The following is a 7,548-nucleotide window of genomic DNA, read 5'->3' as shown; positions in this document are numbered from 1 at the left end:
CCCTGTTTGTTTCTCAGAGTCCATAGTCTCTCCTGACTCTTCATTTCTAAGGAGAATGATGTTCATCCATTTGTCAAAAGGGTCAATCAAAATCCATTATTTTATTCTTTTCCCCCAAAACTACAGGATGAATAAATAGCATTTACGCACCACCTAATTTAGAAAATGTCTTCATGTTGACTCTCTTAGACAATTTAGGTTGAATTATCCCCCTCTTATGGAGGGAGAGCATGAGAGTCAGAAAGGTAAAAAAGGCTTGCCCAAGGTGAGGGTCTGGTGAATGTTTATATCCACTGAGCAAAGGAATGGCTGCCTGCTGGAAAGCCAGTGCTTGGTACTGAATGGCAAAACTGCTACCCGCACGCCACACTCACCTCCAAGGCAGAGTAGGATGAAACCACTGACTACCATCATGCATTTGTACAAGTGACCCTGGAAGGGTAAGGTGGGACCATCAATGATGGAGAGAAAAGTAATCCCACGGAAGCAGACGCCCCTCCTACAGAAGTCTATGTGCAGAATATGACCCTCACTGGCCTGTCCAGGAGACAAGCCGAGGATAATAACAAAAGCACACACTTCCATAGTACTTATTATCCACCAAGAACATATTATTTATATATGTTAACTCATTGAGTCCTCACTATAACCCAATGAAGTAGATACTATTATTATCCTCGTTTTACAGATGAAGAAAGCAAGACACAGAGGGGTTAAGTAACTCGCCCACAATCACACAACCAGTGTGGGGTAGAAAGGGGATTTGAACTGAGATCAATATCTTCACAGTCCATACTCATAACCCTATATTCTACATACCTGGAAAAGCCAGTAGAAAGACCCAACACTTCGAAGTTGGACAGAGTCATCCATCCACACATTCACTTAACAAAGCTTCATTCACTTTCACAGATAGGAGACTGTTCAGAGACTAGGGACACCATAGGAAAAACTTATATTTAAGGGAGAGGAGACTGATAATAAAGAAATTGTAAGACATGATAAATACAATGGAGAAAAATTAAGCAGAGTAGGGAAGTAGAGAATGCCCAGAGAAAGGTCATGTGGAGTTACTATGTTATATAGAATCATATAGAAAGAGCCCATTAATAAAGTGATATTTGAGCAAAGTCCCCAAGGAAGCAAGGGATGAAGCTGTGCTGAGATTCAGGGGATAAATGAGACAAATACAATAGCTCCCCCTCTCCACCCTGAAAAGGAACATGCTCGGGGTGATGGAAGAATGATCAAAAGTGTGTAAGGATGGAGCAGAATGGAACAAGGAGCAGAGGGAAAGAGATGAGAAGAGTCCTTGTAGCCCACAGTGAGGACCTTGGCTTTCATTCCATGGGAAGGTAAGAAGTCAGGGGAGGGCTTCACACAGAGTATATGACAGGACTTCAGGTATGAAAGATACTGAGTGAACTGCTTCAAGATGGTTTAAAGGCAGAAACCAGAAACCAGCTAGGAGGCTATTGTAAGAGATGATGATGTCCCATGAAAGCCCCAGACCTACCATCAGCAGTGACTATTGGACTTGAGGCAAGTTACTAAACTCTCTGAGCAGCCATCTCCACGACTATAAAAGCTGGTATAAAAACATTTGATTCAAGTGTTGTTGAGGAGAGTAAAGAAGGTAAGTAAAATTTTTGACACATAGAAGAAACTCAATAAAAAAGAATCTCAACTTCTCTTGGGAGGTGTGGGGGACTATCTGTTCCACTCTCTCCTCCGGCCCCTCACCATTCCTGGGTTCTGTGTTGCAGATTCTCAGCTGGCTGAGTGCCGGGGCCCCCCTGAAGTCGAGGGCGCTCCACTCTTCTCCCTCACTGAGGAGAGCTTCAAGGCCTGCCACCTGACCCTGACCCTGGATGATTACCTCTTCATTGCGTTCGTGGGCTTCGTGGTCTCCATTGCCTCTGTGGCCACCAACTTCCTCCTGGGCATCACAGCCAACTGCTGCCACCGTTGGAGCAAGGCCAGTGAAGAGGAAGAGATTTGATGTGGGCGCCTGGCATCCCTCCATGCTGCTGGCCACCACTGCTGCTGACCACCAGACACTGCTCACTCTGGCTCTTGGTGCTCTGGCCATCTCTGTCATGACCCAACCAAGGTCAGGAAACTACCTTTGTGTGATCTTCAACTGTGGGCCAGACACTGTGCCAGAACTGGAAATGTCCGATGACTCTGACCTAGTCCTTGCCCCCAAGGCTCTTACCTCTAATGGAAGAGAAAGATTCAAAAACTATTCCCTTAAGACAATTTGTCAGCACTCTCAGCACATAGTTACAAAATCCCAGAGGAGGGATCATCAATTGTCCTTAGAAAAGTCCAAAAGAATTACAAGAATGGAGGAAATTTGTGGGCTGAGTCATCAAAAAATGTCTGCTTTGTCAAGTAGACAAAGAAGGGTAGACACGAGCAAATGACAGAGGCCAAAATATGCATGGTGTGTTGAAAACAGTGACCAATCCTTGTGACTTAAGTGTATAGAGCAGGTGTGGCAGAGGACCAAAACTTCCCTCTGACACCCAATCTTTCAGCTCTTGGAGTTGCCCACCACTGCCTCCAGAGGAAGAGAACACCTCTGTGCCAGCCCCCTAAGCCTCCTCCTGCCAGGAGCTACCAGGTGAGACCACTTCTTAAGGACTGCCCCCCATACGACATCCACCAATTGCAGCCTGCCAGTGAGGTCCCAGGTATCAAGCTGAGGTACCTACCTTGTCTCCTGCCTCTCACTCAAGCTTTGGCTTCAGAAGAGGGAAGCAAGAGGTCCAACAATGGGGCAGCAAGAGTTCTGGCGCCTTGGAACTCCTAATTTTGTGACGGTTCTTGCCATGGTGCTCACGCCAAAGGATCTCACCAGGAAAGTACGCTGTAGTATGAAGGTAGCCAAGATTGAAGGAAGAGAAGGGCACCACATTTATGACTGTAGGAGATTTTCTCTTTCTCCCAAGTAATTCACCCATTTAAGCATCAGGGTATGAGAGCTATTAATTACCAAGCACTTGCCAGTATCAGGCACTGTGATAAGCTCTCTCCACAGACAATTCTCTTTAATGCACACATCAATCTCGTGAGGTAAGCATTGTTGTTCCCATTGTATAGATAAGGAAATGAAAGCTCAAAAAGAGTTTAAAGTCACATGTTGCTTAACAAGCAAAATGAAGTCTGTGCTCTTTCTACCCTATCCAAGCTGGGAAACATCACAGTTCCCTCTAAAGTTATATAAGTTCGAGTTCAAGTAGTTCTAATGAATAAGTGCTCCCAATAATAGCCAGGCACTCTTTGGGCACTTTTAAATCTACTGACTCACTTATTTCAATTCTCACAGCAACACTGCCTAGTGGTCTTTATTATTCCCATTTTACAGATGAATTAATTGTAGAGAGCTGAGTATCTTACCCAAGGTTATCTGGGTAAACTCTAGAAGGAAGGTGAAAGTCAGCTCCAGTTAGAGAAGCTGTGTCTAATCAGTCCATCAAAAATCAAGCAACTTCATGTGCAAAGCACTATTATCATCATTGCTGCTGTCGTGTCCATCCTCATCATCAGCCTCATCAGCTCCTTCCCTGTATTTGTTCAGCACTGGACAGCTCCTAACATGCTGTTAGCATCATTCTTGACTTTTCACAACCCTGTGTGGGAGGCAAACCAAACATAATTACTCCTATTTTACAGATTGGAAAATAGAGACTCAAGAGCAGGCATGACTTGCCAAAGCAGTAAGGTTGGGACTCAACTTCAACTCGGTTCTCTCTCCAGCTTTCCCGGGTGCTTGGGGAAGAGAAGGCCCAGGATGGCTGGATAGTGGGGCTCTTGGATTCAACAGCCATGAATGTCCAGTAGATCAGCTAAATAAAAGGCAGTAAACCAGCCACTGCACAAATTGAGATGTGCTCACAGTAGAGCAAATCACAGCCTCCGAAACACAGAAGCAGGACAAATAATACCTGAATAGGAGTCATCTGCCTTGCAAAGTGTAAATAACACATTAGAACTAGTGGCCATGGTGGCAGTCATGCTAAAAAGAAGTTCTTTGGGAAACAAGAGAGGAAGCTGTGCTAACCTCTCCTACTCAAGCCCTGCTGTGCTGTGTTGCAAGAGATACAGAGTGCAGGAATGCTGTGCGGTGAGAACTCAGCAGGATAGGGGAAGACATTAAGGCACAGTCCAACATGTTGGTAAGGCTGGCCAGGATAAAGATTAAAACAGGGGTTTTCTACCTTGTCCTCCAGCTCCAACAAGTTTGCATCATCCCATCCTCCTGGAGAAGGAATGAAGGAAAATAACATGTCAACTTCCAAGAAGTCTTCCCTTACTCATGCTTCCCTGAGCTAGTCAACCAAAAGAGCACCTAGAAACTTTGCTAGACCTGGGGTACTTGAATCTTGTATCCCCTGAATCTCACCAACAACATTTGGGCAAGAGCCTGCTCCTATGACATTTGGAGCAGAACTGTACCTGCTCTCTTCTTCCATTATATCCAGGCTGCTCTTCACCAGTCAAGCTAACAGCCTAATGTATTTGGAAAGGAACTTTTAGAAATAATAGTGTTGACACAAATAGCTAAGCCTCCCATAGAGGGACACCATATACATCTATTATAATCTCCTAGAGACTCTTATTTGCTGAAATATAGTTAATATATTTTAAGATATGTACCTTTTTGCATAGAACTAGAACCAAACAAGACACCAAATGCCCCTTGAATTCAAATGTCCTTTCTAAGGAGACTATTTAGTTCCCATTAATGGCAAACATTTCTGAGTAAATCTGTTCATTTAAAGAACAGATCATTCTCCAGCTGCTAGAAGGTCCCCAGTTAACTAAAGCACAATTATAAAACTCCTTGCCTGCCAAGGAATTCCATGTCTCCTACCACTACCACCACCATCTTGTGCAGGCTATCAGAAGCAAGCTTCTAGAAGCACACTTTTCTAGAGGTAATATAACTGCTCTAGTTGTAAATGTTCACACAACCCTGCTAACCAAGAAACCATGATGGTATTCCTACAAACCTTGAATAAGTTGTTTCCAGACCAGTTAACATGTAACTGTTGGGGTATCTCTGAGTCCATGTGTCTGTTCATGAGGTACCATGTACATTGGATATCTACTGATATGGGGCCAACCTCTCTGGAACTTGAGTTCAGTTCTCTGACACAGTACACTCAGCCATCTGTTTATTGCATCACTTGATACATTAAGATGGAATCCCACTAAGGTTGGGTTTAGGGATAGCTGCTCAGAAAAATATAAAAACAGAAATATGTGGCTGAGGCAACCTAGCAACAGCCTGACTGCTTCCCTCCATTCTCTATCCCTCACAGATTTGTCCTATCACAGAAGCTTCCTTCATGCTGGGCCTGAAGACATCAAAGTTTAGCTAACCAACAGCGCTATGATGGTCAAAGTCTGGACCAAGGAAATTGTTCTTTAGAAAAGACCCCAATCTGCACCACACCACTCTAGATCAGTTGCTTCTGATAACCCTCAGACAGACCCTCATCTGTTTCTCCATTCCCATAGGGATTACCAAGAAATCCTGCAGAAATAAGTCCCCAGAGTTGCTATATAGAGTTTACTAGCTCCTTTCAAGGAAGATGGTATATGTAATTTGAATATACCAAGAAAGGCATTTCTCTTCAACCATCAAGAAAGACCTAAAACCTTCATTTTCCTTATAGATGTCTTTATTGATACTGCTCTGACATCCTTTTCAGCTCTAGAAGAGTGTAAGGAGACATCTTTACCCATTCCTCAGAAGAACAATTTCCCAAAGCTAGAGAAACTTGTCTGCTCTACCCACCTCAGAAGGAGGCAAAAGGAAAGTGAAGGAGGCAAGTTGCAAGGTCCTGTGTAAATCACCACCATGTTTGCCATAACACTGGGTGGAGAGCTCTGGATCCACTGAGCTCTCAGTTTTTCTAAGCATTGTCCTATGGAATGCTGATGTCTGGGGGTGGGAGGGTTAGGGAGGGGCGGGGAAAGGGAAGATGCCAACCTTTGTATGGAGATGATTTTATAACCATGCACTTTTGTAACTGTGAAGAATTTTTCATAAATGTACATTAATAATAAAGAGTGTATAGTTTAACAAATTTTCTAAGGAGTTGTGAAGAGGAGGGAGAGGGAGGGAGCAGGGAAAGAAAAAGAAAGAGAGAGGAACTCAGCAGAATCAAGAGAATATGTGCCAAAATATACACACAAAAGGTCTATGGGGAGGGAGTAGATGGGAATAATTAGGAGATGTGCCAGCCATGGAGGGGCATGTGTGGGAGTAGAAGGAACATCACAGAAGCATATTTCTACCAGGCAAAAAAGAATACGCATGTGTCTGTATGCACACACCCCTATGTGTAGGCATATTTTGGCGCCTGAAATTATACAAAGAAGAGAGCATATGTCTTATACATGTTGGTGTTTGCAGCTTGGGTCATCTATAAAACATGCCAAGGCAAGTGGGTGTGCCTGCCTAGTTAGCATCTCTAAGAAGCATGTGCCAGGGAGATGGCCCACACCAGCTGTGTGGGCATAAGGACCCTAGCTTAGGCATACAGGTAAACCAGGCATCTAAATGCATGGTGTAGGGGCTAGATGATGTCATTCACTGGTATAGATTCAGTCTCTGTTCTCATAGGTTAATAAAGAAAGGAAGGGATTTTCAACATCTTGGGTCTTGCAAATGTTACTTACACACCATTGGAAACGAGATGGTTGGGCAATGTACCCTGGGAAAAGGGACCAAAAAAAGGAGCAAATTGTACTTCTATAAATATGATCACAGCCGTTTTTTACTCAATACTCTAAAGAGGAAGTGGCTCTGAGCAGGAAGTTGATCTAAGCAGGAAGTGGATCTGAGCAGGAAGTAGATCTGAGCAGGAAATGGCTCTAAACAGGAAGTGGTTCCTTCCACCAATAGGGATTTTCGCCTTCCTATGTGCCTCCCACTCCAATTGCCACAGGGTATGGACAAATACTGCACTCAGAGAATAAAGCCACTAACAGGAACACAAATACTGACTCAAAACACTCAGACAGAAAGACAAAGAACATGCCCAACCATAACCAATGTTTTCTGAAGTAGAATGGAGAGATGCAAAACCTTTCTCTTAAAATTAATTACTTAATATAGACTATACTGAACAAGTGCAAAATCAAACATAAGGGTCATGGAATAAGCAGATATCTCACAGAAGTTCAGACCTTGTATATTTTCTTCAATGTTGTCCCTAGTGCCAAGCATATACCTAGCAATTTATGATGTCAACAATAATGATGATATAAGTTTATTGAGCATGTTCTATGTGCCAGATGCTATGCTGATCACTATACATGGATTGACTCACTTAACTCTCACAACAATCCAAGATAAGTAGTATTATTATACCCATTTACAGATAAGGAAACTGAGGCTCAAACACATTAATACACGTCCAAGATCACACACCTAGTAAATAGTAGATCTGGGTTTAGGCATTCAATAATACCTGGGGACTAACTGACTTCAGGGGACAAGAACCCCATAAGACATAGAGAAAATCC

At 43.4% G+C, this 7,548-nt stretch overlaps 1 long non-coding RNA gene across 1 annotated transcript in view; it reads right to left on the bottom strand.

Annotated features, from left to right (window-relative positions):
* Positions 1-4,270, bottom strand: part of LOC145716130 (uncharacterized) — a 16,626-nt gene extending 12,356 nt beyond the window's left edge. Inside the window, exons 1-3 of the long non-coding RNA XR_014138561.1 lie at positions 4,227-4,270; positions 3,406-3,638; positions 2,721-2,875 (exon numbers count right to left, since the gene is read on the bottom strand). This is a non-coding gene — a long non-coding RNA (uncharacterized LOC145716130). The remainder of the gene's footprint in view (positions 1-2,720; positions 2,876-3,405; positions 3,639-4,226) is intronic.
* Positions 4,271-7,548: the final 3,278 nt, after the last annotated feature.

Source organism: Leptonychotes weddellii, chromosome 11 (genome assembly GCF_054177405.1).
Source record: "Leptonychotes weddellii isolate Sample4059 chromosome 11, ASM5417740v2, whole genome shotgun sequence".
Lineage (NCBI taxonomy): Eukaryota > Metazoa > Chordata > Mammalia > Carnivora > Phocidae > Leptonychotes > Leptonychotes weddellii.
This window is presented reverse-complemented; position numbering and strand designations above follow the sequence as displayed.